The sequence below is a fragment of the Oryctolagus cuniculus genome, chromosome 21, assembly GCF_964237555.1.
Source record: "Oryctolagus cuniculus chromosome 21, mOryCun1.1, whole genome shotgun sequence".
NCBI lineage: Eukaryota > Metazoa > Chordata > Mammalia > Lagomorpha > Leporidae > Oryctolagus > Oryctolagus cuniculus.
Genome location: NC_091452.1, coordinates 269107 through 294030, shown reverse-complemented (window position 1 = coordinate 294030; position 24924 = coordinate 269107). Strand labels below are relative to the sequence as shown.

General features: G+C 39.1%; 2 pseudogenes; one reads left to right on the top strand and one right to left on the bottom strand.

Annotated features, from left to right (window-relative positions):
• Positions 1 to 1189: 1189 nt before the first annotated feature.
• Positions 1190 to 2887, bottom strand: LOC100355093 (hsc70-interacting protein pseudogene; annotated as a pseudogene).
• A 14576-nt stretch (positions 2888 to 17463) lies between these two features.
• On the top strand, positions 17464 to 24546 carry LOC138847464 (zinc finger protein 568-like; annotated as a pseudogene).
• The last annotated feature ends 378 nt before the right edge of the window (positions 24547 to 24924 follow it).

Here is a 24924-nt window from a genome sequence, read left to right as displayed (position 1 = left end):
TTATTATGGCTTTACTCATGGCACCATTATGTTGGTCCTTCTATAATTTCTTTTAGCTATTGGAAGCTATAACTATCCAGTTCATTTTTTTGCTTTTATAAAAACTACAAGACATAATAAAAATGCCATAATGTCAGATGGTTTCTTTTTCTTGGCAGAAAAAAATTATATGGATACTTTTTTTTTCATTTTTCATTCCTCTATGTCCAAAGTTGTAGGTAGGCTATATTATAAGGTCTATCACATCTTCTGAACTAGAAAAATGCTTATGCCATTTTTCTTCTAGCTGTAGCAACAAAGAAAACAGTCTCATGTGCTATGTAAGAGTCCACAAAAGATGATGAAGTAATTTATGAGACAGCAGCAGCAGCCTCCCATCTAGGGAGGTGAATAGGATTCGCTGGACACAAAACTTTTGCATTCTTCCAGCATCTTTTAAACTAAATCCAAGCATTCATTTACAGGGTTAGCCACTGCACAACCTGGTCCTTCCTTAGGAAAATGAAAACACATTTTAAAAAACCAAATGTCAACACTTTTGAGAAAAGAAGTCAACAACTTTCTTTTCTTTCTTTCTTTCTTTTTTTTTTTTTTTGAGAGGCAGAGTTAGACTGTGAGAGAGAGAGACAGAGAAAAAGGTCTTCCTTCCATTGGTTCACCCCTCAATGGCCACTATAGCTGGCGTGCTGTGCTGATCTGAAGCCAGGAGCCAGGTGCTTCCTCTTAGTCTTCCATGTGGGTGGATCATCCTCCACTGCCTTCCTGGGCCACAGAGAGAGTCGGACTTGAAGAGGAGCAACCAGGACTAATACCTGGTGCCCCAGCTGTGTCTAGAACCTGGAGTACCAGTGCCACAGTGGAGGATTAGCCTAGTGAGCTGTGGCGCCAGCCAACTTTCTTTTACAGGAGAAATATCCCCCTTTTTATCCAAAAGCATGGATTTACACATGTAAAAATGTGTAATTGAAAAGAAATTGTGGTGGTTTATTCACACATAAAATGAACCTTGTAATCCTCTCTTTGTTTCTTTAACAGCAAAATCTATGTCACAGGATGAGCCAGGATTCAAATATATAAATATGTGTCACTTTTTAACATCTCTTTTCATTTCAAATTAGAATGCAGATTTGGGATATACCATCACAGTCTCAAATGGGCTTAACATGTAGTGGCTGAATCTGCAAGACAATTTTATTTTTTTATTGAAATAAATCACTTTATTTTTGAAAAATAAAGCATTTAAGGACAAATCAAAATGCCTCAGTAACCATATATCCAACTAAACCTTCATCTATTTAAATGAGTTATATATGCTGCCAACTACTAACCTTTATTTCACTCACACTAGAGCAATAAATCTTCTGTACTTATGTATCTTCCTCGCCCAATTATTCAAAGGAAAAAAACTCGAAATGATTAGCAAAGAAAAATGGAGGAATTAACACCCTTTTTAATTTGTTTTAAACATTTTTAAGGTTTAAAAAGTTTAAAGTTTGTAATTCCTAGTAGTAAAACATTATCTGAATGAATACCCTAATGACAAACCACTGTCAAATGCTTCAGCTGCATTTGGTGCAGATGGGTAGGGATTATCTTCAAAGCACCCCAGCTCTCTGATGAGAAGATCAGAGGTACACTGGTTTGTATTATTGCGACATCCATTAGGTGATCTGGGCTGCTTTTCCTTCAGCAAGGGCTTTGTCAGAAGGGCATTATGTTTGACCTCCAAATTTGGCTGACAATCTACTGATAAGATTCATAACCTTGGGGTTACTCTGGTATTTCGACATATTTGCAGGGTTCTGGGCCACATCCTGGAAAGCCACCATAACTTCTGGATCCTGCATGGCTGCAAGAACCTCTGGCTCACTAAGGATTTCATTGAGGCCAGGCATTCCTGCCATTCCAGGCATGGGCCTTCCCATTCCAGGCATTCCTCCAGGAAAATTTCCAGGCATCCCCCCAGGAAAGCCACCTGGAAAAGAGCCATACTGAGCTCGATTGTCGTCTGGCTTCTTCCTCCCTCTGGGCGCGCTCATGCTCTTCTCAAGCCTTCTTGAGTCTTTCCATTCTTTCTTTGATCTCTCGTTCTTCACGTTTTCGCTCATACTTTCTCCGATGTTCTGCAATTTTCTGGGCCCTGGGTTGAACTTCCTTCAGCACTGCACTGGCATCTTCACCATAATCCAGTTTGCAGGCAAGGGCCAGATCATGGGCGACTTCTTCCCAGTGGCCCAGAAGTCTGTGTGCTTTCCCTCGCCACTTGTAAGGCTTAGCTGAATCAGGATTTATGTCAATGGCTCTGTCACAGTCTCGGATGGCGGCATTTGGCTTCGGTAATTTGACGAAGACACTTGCTCTCTTGGCGTACAGAATGGCCAAGCAAGGATTTAGCTTGATGGCATCTGTGAACAGGTCTATGGCTTTCTGCAGTTCACCATCATTTAGGGCTTCAATGGCAGCCCCTTTCTTCTCATTTGCCTGGTCCATCATCTCCTCAGTTATCTCTACGTTTTCATCTCCCATTTCCTGAGGCACATCAGTGTCTGGTTCAATTACACCTTCATTGTCAATTTCTAGATCACTTTCCTCACTTGACGGCTTGTCTGTCTGTATGGTCTCCTCCGCCTTCTTACTATCTGTTTTTTCTTCCTTGATATTTTCTTCTGATTTAGCTTTATGGGTAGCAGGTGGTACTTTACCCCCCATGCTCTCCACCCACTCTCTCAGGAAGCGCATCTCTTCCGTGTGCAGGACGCTCGGGTCCTGCTTACATAACTTCACGAAGGCCCGGAGCTCGTTCACTTTGCGGGGATCCATGGTCGGCAGGCGGCGGCTGGTGGCCCCGATTCCAGGCCCGGGCGCTGGCTCAACGTGACCGCATTAGTAGGGGCTGCAAGACAATTTTAAAAGCCCTTCAGTCACCCATACTTGTATGTAGTCTTTTTGTTTGGAACAAAAGGTGGAGAATTGACAAGTACTACCACTTAAGCACCTGTTTGAAATTAAACATCAACCTTCAGTGTGTAAAGTAATTTCTTTATAATTAGGCAAACTGCAACAGAAGATTCCTATCAGTTGCTTCTTTATTTCTGGGGAAGTCAGCAGGCCAGCTGAATGCCAAGGGATTCTCTGTTGAATCGAAGAGGTGAAACAAAAGAAAAGCAGTCTTTTCTATCCCAAATCATGAAGGTAATGTACAAAGAAATATCCATACTTCAAGAATGGGGAAAGTGACTGGACAAAGGAAGCAGGACTACCCACTCTAGGAGTCAACACAGAAGCATTTGCCAAATCCTGAGTTCAGCACCTTGTTTTTTATATGAATAAAAAGCACCTAAATGTCGAAGAAAATGTTCTTCCTGTGATAAGGAACTGCCTGCTCGCCCCTTATTGTCACCTTTCTTCCCTCCCCTTACAGGGCCCAACTGCTATACTTCGCCTCCTGGAGGCCATGCACCTCCAGCCCAGAGGCCATCAAGCCACAGTGTGCCTCACTCCCATCTTTGCTCTCCAGGTCATTTTATTTTATCATTTTGAATAAACATTTATGCACTAGATTAGGAGAAAACACAGTAAATATTTTATTTTACTTTCATTTAACTCTTATCACATTCCGTTTTGTGACCTGCCATCTAAATATGTTTCTTTTTCTTTGATAAATTCCTTTCTTGTTAATTTGTCTAAGAGACAAAGTATTCCTGTCCACTGATTTACTACCCAAATGCCCACAGATGCCATGGTAAGAACCATGGCAAAAGCTGGTTGGTGAAAACTCCATACCAGTTTTCCATGTGAATTTCATGAACCCAATCACTTGGGCCATCATCACTGTTTGCCAGAATCTGAATTAACAGGAAGCTGGAGTCAGAAACAATATTTATATCCAGGAATGAAGCTCAGATACTCCAATAAGGGATACAGGCTTTTTTACTCTTAGGCAAAATGACCTATATTTTAAGTGAGACACAGATACAAAGTTGATGAAGCTGTGTATAATTTGATAGCAGTATTTGTTAGATTTGGAATAGCTCAGGATCTGTCCTTTCTTACTGCCAGAAAGGAGAGATGGGAAAAGGAGAAAGAGGCCAACGTTAACAGAGACGATTTGCTTTATTGAAGCAAAGAGGTGATGACAGTCTCCAGAGATGGCACCGTAGGATGGACACAGGTCTGGGCTTTTATTTGTTCTGGTTGTTGAAGAAACTTGGCACCAGGAGCTCTCCAGAAGCCTTCAAGACCTTTCACTTACCTAGTTTTGTGAGCCATTTTGCCAATGACTAGAGAGACCATGAGCAGATCTCCCACCATGTATGGGGGGAGAGAAAGTAGGGAAAGGGCAACATGTCCTTTATTCTGGCTTTTGTAATTTCATTGATTTTTCTCCAGAGCGAAGTCAATGCAAGTTCCCTAGAGCAAGACAGGGTTGACCAGATGTCTGGTTGTTGAGTAAAGAAAGCTGAGGTGAAGTTATCCAGAGATCTTCCTGAAGGACCGTGAGAAAGATGTAGAGTTGGGTTTGAGTAAAGGCCATTAGGGTGGAAGGTGGCTGTGAGGCAGGTCCTGCTCAAGTAGGGTGGTTAATTTCGTTAGTCTGAGTGAGGTGAGACCGTTGGGGTGGCCATATGTCATGAGTGGGTTAGCACTGGAGTAGGCATTGTGGGAGGGGCTTTTTAAGTCTGGACAGGTGGACCCAAATGGGGCCATTATCTAGTTTAGCTGTGGGGGGAATAAGGAAGAGAACCTTGTGAGGTCCCATCAACTTTGAAGTTAGTGTGGAGTGGGATGGGTCTGAGAAGTAGACCATATCTCCTATAGCCAAAGCTGGCAGGAGGGCACTGTCAGTATATTGCCATAGGCAATATCTGAAAGCTAAAAGGAGGGGAAAGGGCAAATTTGAGGGAAGGGGGGAGAGAGGAAGCTCAAGTCCTGGGACAGCAATGGGTCTGCCAAACATAACTTCAAGGGGACTGAGCTGTAGGGTTTTTTTTTGTTTGTTTGTTTGTTTGGCAGAGTTCTAAGCTTTAGGAGGGCGAAGGATAAAAGTTTTGTCCAATCTAAATGAAGTTTAATACAGAGTTTGGAGAGGGTTTCTTTTAAGGCTCTATTGGTCTTTCAACATTTCCTAATGATAAAGACTATAAGAAATATGAAATTTCCAAGGTGACCTGTTGAGACACCTAGGTGTCTCAAGTCACTGTTGAGTGATTTGTTGGGACACCTGGGTGGTGAATTTGGGTCCATTGAGGTAAGCCAAAATTGATAGCAGTAACAGTGAATAGACAGGTATAAGGATCCTTCCATCTGAGATCAATTCAATTTCCCACCAGTGGCATTTTCAGAATACCAGTTAAATCTGGTTGTAAATCAGGTACGGGTTGATCAGAAAGTTCAAGTGGAAAGACCATCTTGATTTATTCGTTGTTGGGCTGTGTATTTCATTAATCACTGACAGTGCTGGAGGATTTTGTTTTCTTTTTCTTTTTTTTTTAAAGATTTATTTACTTATTTGAAAGTCAGAGTTACACAGAAAGAGGAGAAGCAGAGAGAGAGAGAGGTCTTCCACCTGATGGTTCACTCCCGAGATGGCCACAATGGCTGGAACTGTGCCGATCTGAAGCCAGGAGCCAGGAGCCTCTTCCCAGTCTCCCACATGGTTACAGGGGCCCAAGAACTCGGGCCATCTTCTACTGCTTTCCTGGGCAATAGCAGAGAGCTGGACAGGAAGTGGAGCAGCCAGGTCTTGAACTAGCACCCATATGAGATGCCGGCACTTCAGGCCAGGGCTTTAACCCACTGTGCCACAGTGCCAGCCCCAAGGATATTGTTTTCTAGCTGGTTTTTATGCTGTTACACATGGAAGTGTTTTTCTAATTTCATTTTCAAATAGTTCATTATTAGCATATATATGTGCTTCTGATTTTTAAAATTATTTTAAAATAATTTTTGATTAATGTATACCAGTCATGCATTATTTTGGGTATAGTACAATGTTTGAACACATGTACGCAATAGAAGCTGATTAAACTAGACAACTAATGTTTCCATTTTCTCTTCGTGATTTGAGCCTACCAGTTCCTCTCCTCCAGTTCTTTACATAGTACCTGACATGGTCCACTGTAGTTATCAAACTCTATTATGGAGCAGCAGAAGTTACTTCTGTCTCCCTGTCTTTTTGTAACTGTTATCCAATACTCCTTTATTCCTAGCCTCCTTCCTTCTCAGCCTCTAATAATCACAATTCTATGTTCAGATCCATTATTTTTGTTCACTTCCATATATGACAAGGAATATGTGACATTTATGTCTCTGTTCCTGGCTTATTTCAGTTGATTTAATAATTTTGCAGGACATAACAATATTTTAATTTTTTATCTAAATGATGTTTCCTTGTCCACTGTTTCATTGACAGCTAGATTGGTTCCAAATCATGGCTGCTGTTGAACTGTGTGGTAGTAACTATAGGAAATTTGCTCTTTGATATTCTGATTTCATTTCCTTTTACTATATCACCAGGAGTAAGATAACTATGTCATGTACATACTATTTTCCATAACATATGCACTAATTTACATTTTCACCTGTAGTGTATGAATGTTTTCTTTTCCTACAACTTCTCTAGAATTTATTTATTTTTTTATTTTTTGGTGTAAGATGATTAATATTGTGCCTTTTGTGTTTTTTTCTTTCTCTGTTTGTTTATTAAATATTTGTAAATCTTTGTTTATTTGAAAGACAGAATTATAGAGAGAGGGATAGGCAAAGAGATCTTTCATCAGTTGGCTTGCTGCCCAAAGAGTTGCAATAGCTGGGGCTGGGCCAGCCTGAAGTCAGGAGCTTCATGTAGGTTTCTCACATTACAAGCAGTGTCCCAAGTCCTTGGTCCATCTTATGCTGCATTTTGAGGTGCATTATCAGGTTGCTGAATTGGAAGTGGAGTAACCCAGACTCAAACTGGCACTCATATGGGATGCTGGCATCACAGGTGGCAGCTTAAGTCACTGTGCCACAGTGCCAACCCCTCTTCCTATCAGTTATATTCCTCAATAAAGTCATTAATGTTGGCATCCACTTAATTTAATTTTATTATTCAGTATATTGAAGTTTTTTTTATTCCCACTATTCCTCTCATATTGCTCTTCCCAAAGTCATTAGTGATCAGTGTGTTGCAATTTATGCTTTGAATTCCTCATTTAACAGTACATGCCATTCACATAGCACTTCATTAAAGTTCAACTGTGTGCCAAACCCTCTTCTAGGCACAGAATATAGGCCCTTTTTCTTCATAGTTAATATGACAACATGCAAATAAGAAGATATGAAATACAATTTCATTAAGAACAAATTGTATTATGGAAGTGAACCATAGTAATGGGATAGAGAACTAGTGAGAGCAAAGAAGCACATTAGAAAGAAGCCTCTGACACATTTCCTAGCTCCCTCCTCAAGCACTGCCTCCCTCAGCACACATCAATTCTCATCTCCTTGGCTTTCCTCTGAACTTCTGATTACTCCTTTTCAGTTCACTTTCAGCCTCTTCTGAAATATTGATATTACTCAGATATTTACCATTGCAGTGGTTGTCTTCACACTTTACAAATATGTGTAGTGCCTGGGTAAAGTCATCTACTCATGACTTCACACTTATTAAATAAAGTTGCATTTCTCCTGAGCGTAGAACTCATATATGCAACTCTGATCTTTACAGGTTCCTCAAAATCAATATGAACAAAATTAAAAGTAAAACTTGATTCCCTTTGATAAGCTTTATCTCAGAGTATGTCACTAACATTCACCCTCCTACAAAATGCAAATATTTGGGAGTAATCAGTTCTTTACATTTTTCATTCACTTATCTATCACCAGATGATCCTATTCCTTATCTGTCTTCATATATCTTCATTTTACCTTCCAACTCCCTGGTCCCACCTTCCTTATATCTGCTTTCTCCTACACATATGAAATTGCAATAGTTATCGAATGTGGCTCCCACTCTTGCTCTCAGCTTCAATCGATTCCCCAAGCAGAGTAAAAAACACAATAGCTGTCACCTGACTTCATCTTCACACCTTCACCTAAGCCATTTGACTCCTCCACATCCCATGTCTGCCTACTTCTCTATCTTCACCTTTGTCAGTGGCTCCTGACCTCTACTCTGCTTTAACCACTGTGAACTTTGCTCAATTTTTGGCCTATGACTTTGCCCTGGCTCATGAAAACCAGACTGCATAAATGAATGAAGCTTCTGAGGTCATGATTCCTTGGAGGAATATAATAAAAGACAGAAGGAATAAAACTAAACAAAACAAAAAAATCCTCAGTATATATCAGGTATACTATTTTTTTTTATTTTTATTTATTTATTTTTTTTTTGACAGGCAGAGTGGACAGTGAGAGAGAGAGACAGAGAGAAAGGTCTTCCTTTGCCGTTGGTTCACCTTTCAATGGCCGCTGCGGCCAGCGCGCTGCGGCCGGTGCACCGCGCTGATCCGATGGCAGGAGCCAGGAGCCAGGTGCTTTTCCTGGTCTCCCATGGGGTGCAGGGCCCAAGCACCTGGGCCATCCTCCACTGCACTCCCTGGCCACAGCAGAGAGCTGGCCTGGAAGAGGGGCAACCGGGACAGAATCCGGCGCCCCGACCGGGACTAGAACCCGGTGTGCCGGCACCGCTAGGCGGAGGATTAGCCTAGTGAGCCGCGGCGCCGGCCCGGTATACTATTTTTGCAAGCCACAGAGAAGTGACTAAATAGCAGTTTAGCAGAAGGAAAGTAGTGATACCTACAAGTTTGTGACAAGCTAACAGGCACTGGTCACGATTCTAACAAACCTATTAGAAAGAGTGAGATTTTCTTTAACTCCATGTCGACTCTTCTCTCTGGAGGTGAACAGGGTCTTCTAAACCCACTTGTTGCAACATTAAAAACCTGACCATTGTGTTCTCTCACAGGTTTTGGTACCTCATATTGTGGTTGGATTCACATTTTCCTAATGGCTTGTGACATTCAGCATATACACATATGTTTTGATCATTTATGTTTCTTCTTCTGAGAAATGTCTATTCTAACTTTTGCCCATTTCTTAACTGTAGTATTTTTTTTCTGGAGTTTCTCCAGTCTATATATATTCTCGATATCAATCCTTTGTTATATTCTTAGTTTTTAAATGTTTTTTGCCATTCTGTTCATTGTATCTTAACTCTGATGAATACTTCGCTTTAATGAAGTGTCTTAGCTTAATAACATCAAATTTGTTTTTATATTTGTCATTTGTGATTTTGGAATCTTATCCAAAAACTGTTGCCTATTCCAATGTTTTATAGTTTGCCTGTGTTTACTTAGTTTTTGGTCTTTATGATTTTTGATTCACTGTGAGTTGACTTTTACATAGTGTAAGAAGTGTTGGGGTTTGTTTTCAGTCTTCTACATATGGATAATCAATTTCCTCTGGACCATTTGATAAAGAGGTAATTTTCCTATGTGTTTTGGTTTCTTTGTGAAAGATGAATTGCTTGTGGAAATGTGGGATTATTTCTGGGCTGTCTTCTGTTCCGTTGAACTATGTGTCTGTTTTTATGTCAGTGCTTACACTGTTTTTGTAATATGTTTTGAAATCAGGTATTGTGTTGCCTTTAAATTTGTTATATTTCTCATGATGGCTTTGACTATTTGGGAGTTTTCTGATGTCAAATAACTTTTAGTTTTTTTTTTCTAGTCCTGTGAAGAATTTGTTTTCTCTTGAAGAAGATTTATTTATTTGAAAGGCAAAGTAACAAAGTGAGTCAGAGAGTGAAAGAGCTTTGTCAACTATTGGTTCACTTCTCCAGTGGCAAAAACAGTTGGACTGAGCCAGGTCAAATCCAGAGTCTGGAACACCATCTAGATCTCTCACATTGGTGGCAATGATGCAGGAACGTGCATCTTCTGCTTTCCCAAAAAAAACTAGCAGGGAACTGGATCAAAAGTAGAGCTATCAAGACTTGTACGATGTCCTGAAATGGGTTACAGGCATTGTAGGTGGCAACTTAGCCAGTTTTTCCACAGTGCTATTCTCTCTGTAAAGAATTCCATTGGTGTTTTGATGCAAATGGCATTAAATGTGCACATTACTTTGGACTGTATATAAATTTCAATTATATAAATTATTTCAATCTAAGACCATGAGACATCTTCCCAATTTTTGTATATTTAATTTCTTTCATCATTTTTATGTGTTTTTATTGTAGAGGGCTTTCATATCCTGGGTTAAACTTATTGCATGGTATCTGATTTTCTTATGACAATTGTAAATATCTTTGTTATACTTTGTTTCCCACTGAGTTCATTATATACAAAAGTGCTACTTATTTCATTTTGTAGTTTCAATTTTACTAAGTTCATTTGTCAGTTCCATATTTCTCATGATGATGTTCTTGGGTTTATTTACATATAGAACCATGTTATCTGCAAACAGAAATATTAATTTGAGTTTTTACTTTCTTATTTGAACATATATATTATTTCTTATCTTCTTTGATTGCATTCATTTGAATCATTTCCTCTTTATCTTAGTCTAGCTAGAAAATTATTTTTCACAAAGAATCTGCTCTTCATTTTATTAATTTGAATATTGTTTAAGATTCTTCCTTATTTATTCTGCTGTGATCTTATTTTTTAACTTTTATTTAATGAATATAAATTTCCAAAGTACGACTTATGGATTACAATGGCTTCCCCCCATAACGTCCCTCCCACCCACTACCCTCCCCTTTCCCACTCCCTTTCCCCTTCCATTCACATCAAGATTCATTTTCAATTATCTTAATATACAGAAGATCAGTTTAGTATAAATTAAGTAAGGATTTCAACACTTTGCTCCCACACAGAAACATAAAGTGAAAAATAATTGATGATTTTTTTAAATGATGATGAAATCAGATCAGACCTATTGTCATTTTTAATCCCAGTGAGAGTCAAGTTGGGAGTTGATAATTTCTTTTTTTTTTTTTTTACAGAAGATCAGTTTAGTATGCATTAAGTAAAGATTTCAACAGTTTGCACCCCCATAGAAACTCAAAGTGAAATATACTGTTTGAATACTCGTTATAGCATTAAATCTCAATACACAGCACATTAAGGACAGAGATCCTACATGAGGAGTAAGTGCACAGTGACTCCTGTTGTTGACTTTACAAATTGACACTCCTGTCTATGGATCAGTAATCTCCCTATGCACCAGTCATGAGTTTCCAAGTCTATGGACCCCTCTGAGTTCTCCGACTATTATCATGTTTAGACAAGGTCATAGTCAAAGTGGAGGTTCTCTCCTCCCTTCAGAGAAAGGTACCTCCTTCTTTGAAGACCTATTCTTTCCACTGGGATCTCATTCACAGAGATCTTTTTGCCAGAGTGTCTTGGCTTTCCATGCCTGAAATACTCTCATGGGCTTTTCAGCCAGATCCGAATGCCTTTAGGGCTGATTCTGAGGCCAGAGTGCTATTTAGGACATCTGCCATTCTATGAGTCTGCTGAGTATCTCGCTTCCCATGTTGGATCACTCTCCCCTTTATTTATTCTATCAGTTAGTGTTAGCAGGTACTAGACTTGTTTATGTGCTCCCTTTGACTCTTAGTCCTTTCACTATGATCAATTGTGAACTGAAATTGATCACTTGGACTAGTGAGATGGCATTGGTACATGCCACCTTGATGGGGTTGAATTGGAATCCCCTGGTATGTTTCTAACTCTACAATTTGAGGCAGGTCAGCTTGAGCATGTCCCAAATTATACATCTCTTCCCTCTCTTATCCCCACTCTTATGTTTAACAGGGATCACATTTCAGTTAATTTTCAACACTTAAGAATAACTGTGTGATAATTACAGAATTAAACCAGTCATATTAGTAGACAGACAAAAAAATACTAAGGGATAATGTATTAAGTTGTTCATTAACAGTCAGGGATATGCTGATCAAGTCACCGTTTCTCATAGTGTCCATTTTACTTCAGGAGGTTTCCTTTTTGGTGTTCAGTCAGTTGTCACCGATCAGGGAGAACATATGGTATTTGTCCCTTTGGGACTGGCTTGCTTCACTCAGCATGCTGTATTCCAGATTCCTCCATTTTGTTGCAAATGACTGGATTTCGTTGTTTCTTACTGCGGTATAGTATTCTAAAGAATATATATCCCATAATTTCTTTATTCATTCTACCGTTGATGGGCATTTAGGTCGGTTCCAGGTCTTAGCTATTGTGAATTGAGCTGCGATAAACATTAGGCTCAGACCGCTTTTTTGTTTGCCAATTTAAATTCCTTTGGGTAAATTCCAAGGAGTGGGATGGCTGGGTTGAACGGTAGGGTTATCTTCAGGTTTCTGAGGAATCTCCAGACTGACTTCCATAGTGGCTTGACCAGTTTGCATTCCCACCAACAGTGGGTTAGTGTCCCTTTTTCCCCACATGCTCGCCAGCATCTGTTGTTGGTAGATTTCTGAATGTGAGCCATTCTAACCGGGGTGAGGTGAAACCTCATTGTGGTTTTGATTTGCATTTCCCTGGTTGCTAGTGATCTTGAACATTTTTTCATGTGCCTGTTGGCCATTTGGATTTCCTCTTTTGAAAAATGTGTATTGAGGTCCTTGGCCCATCTCTTAAGTGGGTTGTTTGTTTTGTTTTTGTGGAGTTTCTTGATTTCTTTGTAGATTCTGGTTATTAACCCTTTATCTGTTGCATAGTTTTCAAATATTTTTTCCCATTCTGTCGGTTGTCTCTTCACTCTCCTGACTTTCTTTTGCAGTACAGAAACTTCTCAATTTGATGCAATCCCAATAGTTGATTTTGGCTTTGACTGCCTGTGCCTCCCAGGTCTTTTCCAGAAATTCTTTGGCTGTGCCAATATCTTGAAGGGTTTCTCCAATGTTCTCTAATAACTTGATGGTGTCAGGTCATAGATTTAGGTCTTTAATCCACGTTGAGTGGATTTTTGTGTAAGGTGTAAGGTAGGGGTCTTTCTCCATGCTTCTGCATGTGGAAATCCAGTTTTCCCAGCACCATTTATTGAATAGACTGTCCATGCTCCAGGAATTGGTTTTAGATCCTTGATCAAATATGAGTTGGCTGTAGATTTTTGGGTTGATTTCTGGTGTTTCAATTCTGTTCCTGGTCTATCCATCTGTTTCTGTACCAGTACCATGCTGTTTTGATTACAACTGCCCTGTAGTTTGTCCTGAAATCTGGTATTGTGATGCCTCCAGCTTTGTTTTTGTTGTACAAGATTGTTTTAGGTATTCGAAGTCTCTTGTGCCTCCATATGAATTTCAGCATCATTTTTTCTAGATCTGAGAAGAATGTCTTTGGTATCCTGATTGGAATTGCATTGAATTTATAAATTGCTTTTGGGAGAATGGACATTTTGATGATGTTGATTCTTCCAATCCATGAGCATGGAAGATTTTTCCATTTTTTGGTATCCTCTTCTACTTCTTTCTTTAAGATTTTGTAATTCTCATCGTAGAGATCTTTAACATCCTTGGTTAAGTTTATTCCAAGGTATTTGATTGTTTTTGTAGCTATTGTGAATGGGATTGATCTTAGCAGTTCTTTCTCAGCCGTGGCATTGCTTGTGTATACAAAGGCTGTTGATTTTTGTGCATTGATTTTATACCCTGCCATTTTGCCAAACTCCTCTATATGTTCCAATAGTCTCTTAGTAGAGTTCTTTGGATCCTCTAAGTAAAGAATCATATCGTCTGCAAAGAGGGATAGTTTGAGTTCTTCCTTCTCAATTGGTATTCCTTTAATTTCTTTTTCTTGTCTGATGGCTCTGGCTAAAACTTCCAGAACTATGTTAAATAGCAGTGGTGAGAGTGGGCATCCCTGCCTGGTGCCAGATCTCAGTGGAAATGCTTCCAACTTTTCCCCATTCAATAGGATGCTGGCTGTGGGTTTTTTATAAATTGCTTTGATTATATTGAGGAATGTTCCTTCTATACCCAATTTGCTTAGAGTTTTCATCATGAAATGGTGTTGACTCTTATTAAATGCTTTCTCTGCATCAATTGAGATAATCATATGGTTTTTCTTTTGCAGTCTGTTAATGTGGTGAATCACATTGATTGATTTGCGAATGTTGAACTATCCCTGCATACCAGGGATGAATGCCACTTGGTCTGGGTGGATGTTTTCACTGATGTGTTGTTGTACTCTATTGGCGAGAATTTTATTGAGGATTTTTGCATCTATGTTCATCAGGGATATTGGTCTGTAATTTTCTTTCAGTGCTGCATCTTTCCCTGGCTTAGGGATTAAGGTGATGCTGGCTTCATAGAAAGAATTTGGGAGGATTCCCTCTTTTTCGAGTGTTCTGAATAGTTTGAGAAGAATTAGTTCTTCTTTAAATGTCTGGTAGAATTCAGCAGTGAATCCATCTGGTCCTGGGCTTTTCTTTGTTGGGAGGGCCTTTATTACTGTTTCAATTTCTGTTTCAGTTATGGGTCTATTTAGGTTTTCGATTTCTTCATGGTTCAATTTTGGTAGATTGCATGTGTTCAGGAATCTATCCATTTCTGATAGATTTTCCTGTTTGCTGGCATACAAGTCCTTGTAGTAATTTCTGATGATTCTTTTTATTTCTGTGGTGTCTGTTGTTTCCTTTTTCATCTCTGATTTTATTGATTTGGGTCTTTCCTCTTCTTTTTTTAGTTAGTTGGGCCAATGGGGTGTCAATTTTGTTTATTTTTTCAAAAAACCAGCTTCTCGCTTGGCTGATTTTTTGTAGTGTTTTTTTTTTTTTTGATTCAATCCTGTAAATTTCTTCTCTGATTTGGGTTTGGTTTGCTGCAGTTTTTCTAGGCCCTTGAGATGCGCTGCAAGCTCATTTATTTGGTACCTTTCCAATTTCTTGATATAGGCACCTATTGCTATAAATTTGTCTCTCAATACTGCTTTTGCTGTATCCCATAAGTTTTGATATGTTGTGTTGTTGTCTTCATTTACTTCCAGAAAGTTTTTGATTTCTCTTTTGATTTCTTGAATGACCCAGTGTTCATTCAGGTGCATGTTGTTCAGTTTCCATGTGTTTGCATACTTTCTGGGGTTTCCTGATTTGCTAATTTCCAGCCTCATTCTGCTGTGGTCTGAGAAGCTGCATGGTATGATTCTAATTCTTTTAAATTTGCTGAGACTTGCCTTATGGCCTAGTATGTGATCAATCCTAGAGAAGGTCCCATGCACTGCTGAGAAAAATGTGAAGTCTTTAGATGTAGGATTGAAAGTTCTGTAGATATCTGTTAGATCCATTTGGGCAATAGTGTTGATTAAATCTGCTGTTTCCTTGTTGATCTTCTGTCCGGATGATCTGTCTATTTCTGAGAGTGGATTATTGAAGTCCCCCAGTACTGTTGTACTGGAATCTAAATCTCCCTTTAAGTCCCTTAACATATCTTTTAAATAGCCCAGTGCCCTGTAATTAGGTGCATATACATTTATAATAGTTACATCTTCCTGTTGAATTGAACCCTTAATCATTATATAGTGTCCCTCTTTGTCTCTCTTAACAGTTTTCTTATTAAAGTTTATTTTGTCTGATATTAATATGGCTACACCTGCTTTTATTTTGGTTTCTGATGGCATGGAATATCTTTTTTCAACCTTTCACTTTCAGTCTGCATGCCTCTTTGTTAGAGAGGTGTGTTTCTTGTAGGCAACAATAATTGGGTTGTGTTCTTTGAGTCAATCAGCCAAACGGTGTCTTTTAACTGAAGAATTCAGACCATTAATGTTTAATGTGACTATGGATACGTAGTGACTTTGCCCTGCCATTTTCCCGGAGATATTTTCTAGTATATGCTTTGAGCTTCCCATGCTCTTTTACTGGTGGGTGTTCTTCCTTTACCTTCTTTCATATTGATGGCCATGTTTCTGTGTTTCTGAGTGTAGCACATCTTTAAGTATCTTTTGCAGTGCCGGACGAGTGGCCACAAAGTCTTTCGTGCCGGACGAGTGGTCACAAAGTCTTTCAATTTCTGTTTGCTATGAAAGGTCTTTATTTCACCTTTTAGGTGAAATTTCACATTTTAGGATCTTTTCTTTATGTTTCACTGTGGTAAGTTTAATTACCACGTGTCGTGGTGAGGATCTCTTTTGGTCATGTTTATTGGGGGTTCTATGAGCTTCCTGTACTAGGATGTCTCTGTCCTTCTCCAAACCTGGAAAGTTCTCTGCTAGTATCTCACTAAAAAGGCCTTCTAATCCTTTCTCTCTCTCCATGCCTTCAGGAAGTCCTAGAACCCGAATGTTGGTTTTTTTTTAATAGTATCCTGTAGATTCCCAACAATATTTTTTAGATTTCTAATTTCCTCTTCTTTACTTTGGTTTGACTGTATGTTTTCCTGTGCTCTATCTTCTAAGTCTGATATTCTCTCTTCTGCTTCACCCATTCTGTTTTTAAGGCTTTCTAATGTGTTTGTCATTTGATCTATTGAGCTCTTCATTTCATTTTGATTTCTCTTCACTATTACACTTTCCTGTTCTACTAGTTTCTGCGTTTCATTTTGATTCTTCCTTAAAATTTCATTTTCACGAGACAGATTTTCAATCCTGTCCAATAAGGATTTCTGTAGTTCAAGGATTTGCTTTTGAAAACTTCTAAATGTTCTTATCATAAATTTTTTGAAATCTGTATCTTGCGTTTCTTCTATCTCATCATCTTCATAATCTTGGTTTGGGGTGTTTTGTTTATTTAGAGGCATCATAGTGTCATCGTTGATCTTGTTCCCTCGATTTCTGTGTTTGTTGCTTGGCATAGTTAATTCTTCTTTCATCACTGTGCGTTTTTTTATTTATTTATTTTTTATTTTATACTATGTCCGTGTTATGTGGACTGCCTGTTGTTGGAGGAGCCTTGGAGGCTTGAGATGGGTGTGGCCTGAGAGCTCTGCTTGGTTCTTCCTGGTTATGGGTGTGCAATGGTGACACCCTCAGGTTATGCGTGGTAAATCTCTATTTATTTATCTATTTATTTATTTAATTTATTTAATTTATTCAGGGGGTAAGTAATACTGCACGGCATGGCTGTGCAGAATTGATGGTATTTAGCTTCCAGTCTCTGGCTTCTACCCAAAGAGTCTGTGTAGGCTGCTCTGGACTCCCACTGGGTTGCCTAGGCTACTGAATTGTAGTGACTCAGTTCCTTAGCTCTCCCCTATTGATATGTAAATCCAGAGAGGGGGCCTGCTCTTTGTCTCTTGCAAATTCTTCAATCCTTGCAGCCTTGCAACCTTTGCAAGGTTGGGGGAGAGAGAACCCCCAAGCTTTTTTGTTTTCCTTCTTTCCGGTAGTGAGTCTGCTGTTCTTTCTGGCCCCCCTCTAGATTCTGACCGCTGTTTCCCCGCCAATGTCTCGGGTTATTGAGCTCACCTCCCCTTCCAGCGCTGATGTGTGTACTCGGAGCCCTGGACGTCCCAATTCTCCCCGCTGGTGTCTATGTGACATGCACTCCCCTTCCTGCACTGGCGCGCAGACCCTGCAGCTCCCGCAGCACCCGCAGCTCCCGCAGCTCGGCTTCCGTGCGGTGGGCGACCTTGTTCTCCCAGTAGGTCCTCCGATTCACAGCCACTTGATCCAGAAGAGTTTCCTCTGCAATATTTTCCTGGTTCTTTTTTCTGAGGCTACAGTAACTCCCCTTATATTAAACTAAATTTTCCCGGACTATCGGTGCGTGCCCTCACTCTCTGCTGTGATCTTTATTATTCACTTTTTCTACTGTCCTTGGATTTGATTCTTTTTTTTTCTGGGTCCTTGAGAAGGATAGTAACTTGCTTATGTGTTATCTTTCTTGAGTTTCTAGATGTTTGGCCATCTGAAGTTATAATTTTCATTTCTATATTTCTCTGATAACTGTGGCAACCTTCTACTTGACTGCAGGAAATGCTGGAAGAAATGAGACTGTATTAATTTGCTAACAAAATTCCACAGATAATATGACTTAGATGATTAAAAGTTACTTCTCAGGGTTGTGGAGGTTGAAAATACCAGATCAAATTTATAACAGGTTTGATGTTATCAGGGGTTTTTCTCCCAATGGACCTCACCCATATGATATCATTTGACCTGCTTAAATGTACTTTCTCTAGGATGAGTCACATTGGTGGTTAGCAATTCAAGCTATGAGTTTTAGGGAGACACATTTCAATCCATAACACTTAAAGGGTCTTACTCATAGACAGCCATCTCCGGGGAAGACAAAGAATTTGCAATTAGTGTTAGAATTTTTCACAGTATTACTCTCAGAACTATTGTCATTACAAGTTGTGCATGCATACACACATACAGACACAAAAATGCTTGTATACATAAACACATACTACAATGGAAATGCCTGATGGTTGTGTACAGGTAACATCAATATAATTATCCATAAGATGGCATAATAGCAGATATTAAAAATAGAATTAAAAAGAATGACAACAAAATTTGCAGTTACAAAAATAGTTATGTATATAAACATACATATATATGATATTAAATATTTATGGTTGCTAAAAGATATGTTGGAAATAAAACCTAAACCATACTTTACAATATTACAGACTATTCTACATGAAGGATGTCTTTGTAAAACTGTTCACTGGACTGATGCTGTGGCATAGTAGGTTAAGTCTTCACCTGTAGCACCAGCATCCCATATGGGCACCAATTAGAGTCCCTGTTGCTTCACCTCTGTTTCAGCTCATTGGTAATGGCAGTGAAAGATGGTCAGTTGCTTTGGACTCTGCAACCATGTGGCAGACCCAGAAAAAGCTTCTGGCTCTGGCTTTGGATCAGCCCCGCTCCAGCTGTTGTGGCCATTTGAGGAGTGAACCAGTGGTAGAGACCTCTCTTCTCTCCCTCTCTATGTAACTTTGGCTCTCAAATTAAAAACATCTTTAAAAAATGAAGAAAAACCTTTCACAGTTTAAATCTCTGGTATTTAAAACTAGCACAGGGATATATTATACATAGGAAAGATACATTCTCAAAAATCCTAAATCTAGTGCAGTGTAGCAAAACTTTCACAAATACTTCTGATTTTCTCAGCATTAGATACAGTGAGTCATTTTAGCTTTTCAGTTCTTTGACATCCACTTTTTTTCTGTTTTTTTTTTTTAAATTTTTTTTAATTTAATTTAATTTTTTGACAGGCAGAGTGGACAGTGAGAGAGAGACACAGACAGAAAGGTCTTCCTTTGCCATTGGTTCACCCTCCAATGGCCGCCGCGGCCAGGAGCCAGGTGCTTTTCCTGGTCTCCCATGGGGTGCAGGGCCCAAGCACCTGGGCCATCCTCCACTGCACTCCCTGGCCACAGCAGAGAGCTGGCCTGGAAGAGGGGCAACCGGGACAGAATCCGGCGCCCCAACCGGGACTAGAACCCGGTGTGCCGGCGCCGCTAGGCAGAGGATTAGCCTAGTGAGCCGTGGCGCCGGCCCTTTTTTTTTTTTTTTAACTTTTATTTAATAAATATAAATTTCCAAAGTACAGCTTATGGATTACAATGGCTTCCCCCCATAATGTCCCTCCCACCCGCAACCCTCCCCTTTCCCACTCCCTCTCCCCTTCCATTCACATCAAGATTCATTTTCAATTCTCTTTATATACAGAAGATCAGTTTACCATATATTAAGTAAAGATTTCAACAGTTTGCTCCCACACAGAAACATAAAGTGAAAAATACTGTTTGAGTACTAGTTATAGCATTAAATCTCAATGTACAGCACACTAAGAACATCCACTTTTAAAACCTAACACCTTTTCCAAATTTATCACCATGTGTGCTTTTCAAAACATGTGCTGAATTTTACCAGTTTAATGAACATGGAGTGACCTATTACAGGATTTTTAAAAATTGCATTTTAACAGAACATGTAATAAACATCAGCAAAGCCTCCACTACCCATAAATAATACCACGAATCAGTTCTGAGACTGACTTTTTATTCAGTTTAATTTTTAGGTAATTTGTCACTAGATCTGGTAATTACAAATACAATTATTAATTAAGTATATAAGCATTAAAATTTAATGATGTATAGAATTTGGGCATGACAGTGTGTAGCAGTGGGGATACTTTTTTCAGTAAAGTTTATGAGGATTCCTTAAAATCTAAACAAGAAGCTATTATAATAAAATCTTAAAGATATATAAGAAGCAAAGAAATACCACACAAAGTTTAAGATTCAGTAAGAGCAGAGACTTCGTGCTATTTGAGTCTAGGTCTGCTTTCTTCTCCCCTGTCCTGACACAGTGAAATGGAAACACCAAGATCTCTTTCTTGGCTGCTGCCAATGAGGTGGGGAGCAATGAATCTTCATTTGTTCTTTCCCTAGTTACCTGTTGTCTAGAATATATTTTGAGTGAGTATGGTGGAGAGGTAGGGCCCCATCCTATCTGAATGATGGAGGCTCTGTATTTGTCAGGAGAATACATATCTCATCTTCCATTACATGTCATGTCCACAGTAAACATACTGATAAACACAGACCACATTTGTGGTGACTTTTGTTTGGAAGATTTAAGGGTAGAAAAGATGTTTCTCATTCTCTCTGTCTCTCTCTGTTTTTCAAATAATTAATTTTATTTAAAAATAACTCAATCCAAGTCTCTAACATGGCTCAAAGGACCCCACCTACTTAAGGCATTGCTTCCCAGGTGTGCTTTTGTAGGAAATTGGAAATGAATTAGGAGTGGAGCAGTCACTCAAGTGATGATTTGTGGTGAATCTTGGCAAGATCCTATCTCTTCCACAGGTAGACCCCAGGGTTTTCCAGAAGGTTACTCTGTCATGGAAAATCTGAGAGGGTAAATACTTTACAGTGTATCTGTTTCATTCATTTCTTGATATATTATAAGTAAAGCAAGTAAAATGATGAAATCCAGTTTTTTGTGAAGGATGAAGGATGAAGAATGGTGTTATTTGGAATCTTTACTGGAAAGTGTACTACATTAAATATAAATTATGTACATTAGTTTCATTTTAATTTTGGCCAAAAATTTGAAGCTGTAAGTTGCATACTTTCTATAGAATGTCAGGTCTAAAAATACAAGAATTGTTCTAGTCTACACACCTATATGGAATCCTGTGTGATGCTATTGCATTAATAGAAAAATAGCAACTTCAGAATAACTTTCTTGAGTGTAAATATTATTAACAACATAATGTTTATCACTTTAATGACTTCATTTTTGAATAATCACCTGTAAAGTTTTAGTTTTTTTACTTTTGCCTTATTATTTTACAAACTTTGTAGAAAATCCTTTCATTAAACCAATGATAACTTTTATTAACCCTCTGCCACTTAATAGAATGTTTCCCTGTACCTGCTTGTACTGTGCTCAGAGGGATTTGTACCGGACTGGTGCCATGGCTCACTAGGCTAATCCTCCACCTGCGGCACCAGCACTCTGGGTTCTAGTCCCAGTTGAGGCACTGGTTCTGTCCCAGTTGCTCCTCTTCCAGTCCAACTCTCTTCTGTGGCCCAGGAGGGCAGTGGAGGATGGCCCAAGTCCTTCAGCCCTGCACCTGCATGGGAGACCAGGAGGAAGCACCTGGCTCTTGGCTTCAGATCAGTGCAGTGCACCAGCTGGCCATTTGGGAGGTGAACCAATGGAAAGGAGGAGCTTTCTCTCTCTCTCTCTCTCTCATTATCTAACTCTGCCTGTAAAAAAAAAGGATCTGTACTGATATGCAATGTGGGAGAATTACAACAACCTGATTTTAGTGTAGAATTTTATGATATCAAAACAAGTTGATCTCCTTACTGGGGTGGGGAAAAGAGCCCTGGATGGTTCAGAAAAAAAGATACAAAAGAAGGGTGTCCAGATTGGACACCCAAAAGAGAAACTGATTCAAACTTATCTCCAAAAGTGAACAATTAAGAAATTAAGTCTTAAATTTTTACTGAAAAGTGATCCCTGTTAGGAATTTGGAAAACATTATGTTGAGTGAAATAAGCCAATCCCAAAGGGACAAATACCATTTGTTCTCCTTGATAGGTGACACCTAACTGAGCACCAAAAAGGAAACCTGTTAAAGTGAAATGAACACTATGAGAAATGGTGACTTGATCAGCCCTCACCCTGACTCTTGATGAACAGCTTAATATGTTATCCCTCTTAGTATTTTTTTGTTTGTTCTACTTAATACTTTTGGTTGAATACTGTAATCAATACACAATTATTCTTAAGTGCTGAAACTTAACTGAAAAGTGATCACTGTTAAATATAAGAGTGGGAATAAGAGAGGGAAGAGATGTGCAATTCGGGCCATGCTCAAGCTGACTTACCTCAAACAGTAGAGTTAGAAACATAGCAGGGGATTCGAATTCAATCCCATGGAGGTGGCATGTACCAATTCCATCTCACTAGTCCCAGTGATCAATTTCTGTTCACAATTGATCATAATGATAGGATTAAGAACCAAAGGGATCACAGAAACAAGAATAGTGTCTGCAAATACTAGCTGATAGAATCAAAAAGGGAGAGAATGATCCAACATGGGAAGTGAGATACACAGCAGACCCATAGAATGGCAAATGTCCTAACAGCACTCTGGCCTCAGAATCAGCCCTTAAGGCATGCGGATCCGGCTGAAATGCCCATGAGAGTATTTCAGGCATGGAAAGCCAAGACATTCTGGGGAAAAAAAAACCTAAATGAGATCCCAGTGGAAAGAATGGGTCATCAAAGAAGGAGGTACCTTTCTCTGAAGGGAGGAGAGAACTTCCACTTTGACTATTACCTTGTCTAAATATGGTCAGAGTCAGTGAACTCAGGGGGCTTCCATAGCCTTGGCAGCTCATGACAAGAGCCTAGGGTGATTACTGAGGCCATAAACAAGAGTGTCAATTTGTTAAGTCAACAACAGGAGTCACTGTGCACTTACTCCTCATGTAGGATCTCTGTCCTTAGTGTGCTGTACATTGAGATCTAATGCTATAACTAGTACTCAAACAGTATTTTTCACTTTATGTTTCTGTGTGGGAGCAAACTGTTGAAATCTTTACTTAATGCATGCTAAACTGATCTTCTGTATATAAAGAGAATCGAAAATGAATCTTGATGTGAATGGAAGGGGAGAGGGAGTGGCTAAGGGGAGGGTTGCGGGTTGGAGGGACGTTATGGGGGGAAGCCATTGTAATCAATATTCTGTACTTTGGAAATTTATATTCATTAAATAAAAGTTAAAAAAAAGAAATGAAGTCATTGTGCCACAAGACGACAAAAAGATTTGTACACTCTAATCTTTAGTGCACCAGAGTCAAAGATAACAGAGAAATCAAATCAAATGCTCTTTGGAGAGACAACAGGGACATTTCTGACAAGCCTTACTAACCTCTTAGTTGACATCCAGTTCTGTTCACTGCACAACCAATAGAGAATATCAGATAATTCATACTGGAGAGAAAGACTGTGAACGTAAGAAATGTAAGAAAGCTTTCAAGTACCAGTTACATCCTGTTCAAGATGAAGTAATTCATACTAAGGAAAAAGATTATAAATGTGGAGAATGTGGGGCAATCTTTAATAGTAGGTCAGACTTAATGCAGCATGAGAAACTGCACAAAAGCAAAAAAAGTAATGAAAATAAAAATGTGCCTAAAAGTACTCAACTTCAGAGCAGTAATACTGGTGAGAAACCTCATAAATGCAAGCAAGGAATGTGGGAAAACCTTTCCTTCTAGTTCTCAACTTAGAAACCCTATAAATGTAAGGAGTGTGGAAAGGCCTCCCCACCTACTGCACAGCTTAATCTTCATCAGAGAATCCAGACTTACGAGAAATACTATGAGTGTAAGGAATGTGGGAAAGCATTTATCCATCCCTCACACCTTTTTCAACATCAGAGAATCCATGCTGATGAGAAACCACATAAATATAACAAGTGTGGGAAACTTTTTTATGACACACAATTTAGACTTCATCGGATAATTCATACAAGTGAAAGATGCTATGAATGTAAAGAATGTGGAAAAATATATACCTGTGCCTCACAACTAAGTCTACATCAAAGAGTTCATACTGGTGAGAAATCCCATAAATGTAAGGAATGTGGGGGAGCTTTTATCTCTGATTCACATCTTACTCAACTTCAAAGTGTTCACACTGGTGAGAAACCCTATAAATGTAGGAATGTGTAATGGGCTTTCATCTTGGTGCAGAACTAGCTCAACATCAGCTCACACTGGTGAGAAACCCTATAAATGTAAGAATGTGGAATGGGTTTTAGTTGTAGCACAGAACTGGTTCGACATCAAAAGGTTCACACTGGTAAGTGACCCCATAAATGTAAGGAATGTGGGGGAGCTTTTATTGGAAGGTCAGAACTGACTTACCATGAGAGAAATCAGTGGTGAGACCCTATGGATGTAAGGAATGTGGGAAGACTTTTGGTCGTGGCTCAGAACTTAGTCGACACCAGAAAATTCATGCTAGTGAGAAACCCTATGAGTGTAAGAAATATGGGAAGGCCTTTATTCGTGGCTCACACCTTAGTCAACATCAAAGAAGTCATATAGGACGGAGGAGTGAATGGATTTAGGAAGGCTGAAAATTTTTTTTAACTTTTATTTAATGAATATAAATTTCCAAAGTACGATTTATGGATTACAATGGCTTCCCCCACATACCGTCCCTCCCACCCACTACCCTCCCCTTTCCCACTCCCTCTCCCCTTCCATTCACATCAAGATTCATTTTCGATTATCTTAATATACAGAAGATCAGCTTAGTATACATTAAGTAACGATTTCAACAGTTTGCTCCCACACAGAAACATAAAGTGAAAAATAATAGATCATTTTTTTAAATGATGATGAAATCAGATCAGACCTATTGTCATGTTTAATTTCAGTGAGGGTCAAGTTGGGAGTTGATAATTTCTTTTTTTTTTTTTTACAGAGGATCAGTTTAGTATACA